Source organism: Dermacentor albipictus, chromosome 4 (genome assembly GCF_038994185.2).
Source record: "Dermacentor albipictus isolate Rhodes 1998 colony chromosome 4, USDA_Dalb.pri_finalv2, whole genome shotgun sequence".
NCBI classification, from domain to species: Eukaryota; Metazoa; Arthropoda; class Arachnida; order Ixodida; family Ixodidae; genus Dermacentor; species Dermacentor albipictus.
The window spans coordinates 93695707-93696548 of NC_091824.1; the positions used below are offsets into that span (position 1 = coordinate 93695707).

At 53.4% G+C, this 842-nt stretch overlaps 1 protein-coding gene across 7 annotated transcripts in view; it reads right to left on the reverse strand.

Moving 5' to 3' along the window:
- Positions 1-842, reverse strand: part of LOC135919974 (homeobox protein PKNOX2-like) — a 48113-nt gene that overhangs the window by 46827 nt on the left and 444 nt on the right. For 2 of the 7 annotated variants that reach the window (XM_065454003.1, XM_065453995.1), the window contains exon 1: positions 535-663. The exons of 2 other annotated variants lie outside the window; for them this stretch is intronic. The gene's annotated coding sequence lies outside the window, so the exon portion shown is untranslated. 3 more of the 7 variants (XM_065454001.1, XM_070537268.1, XM_065453999.2) reach the window with 3 other exon arrangements.

The window sequence follows — 842 nt, forward strand, 5'->3', positions numbered from 1 at the left end:
CTGTCCGTACCAAGGCGTCGCGTTTGCGACATCCGGCCGCGCTATAACGGCGGCGAGTTGCTCGTGCAGACACTGCCATGAGACGCATGCTTTATCGCACTTGGCCGCTTTATCGCGTTGAAAGCCCAAATTGTTGCGAGTTTGGAGGCCGGCGTGAATACGGCGCAGAGCTGCCCGTGCGCGATCACGCTCCTGCTCAACCACGAAGCACACAATCGAAGACACAACCATTGCGTCCCGTTACAGCTCTCGCACAGCAGAAAAATCCGCACTCGCCGTCAAAATAAAAGACCAGTGGCGCTGAAACAGCGCGGCAGAGCGGCGGGGAACCCACACCTGTCAATTTACTCGCGCAAACTCCTCCTTTCGTCAAGAAGTGGCATGCTTCGCAGCGCATTCGCGCATTTGCGTAACGTCTGCACGCATCGCCAGCCTCCCTATTCGCTGCTCGCGATCGTGACAACGGTATTTAGGAGCGCGCGTATCGTGCTTTCAAGCGTGAGCGGTAATTCGACGGTTTGAGTGGCAGCTTACCAAGGTGTCAGTCTTCGTCAGAAATGGCGGCGTCAATTACAGAAAACTACAGCCCACCTCAGATTGACGCTTCTGACGTCACATGGGGGTCCGACAGGGATGCCGGATTTAGAAGACTGTCGCAAACTTTTGTACGCCAGTCGTTTCTTTAGCAACGAAACAGCAAAACTTTAAAACTATGCGTCAACATTCGAACGCATTAGCGCTTTTAGTAAATCGCGTTTGCTTACGCTGCCAGCAAACAATATGTTGAAGTACGACATCCCTCTGAACTTTTCCACCCATCCTAAGCACGTCCTCCGGGCAAA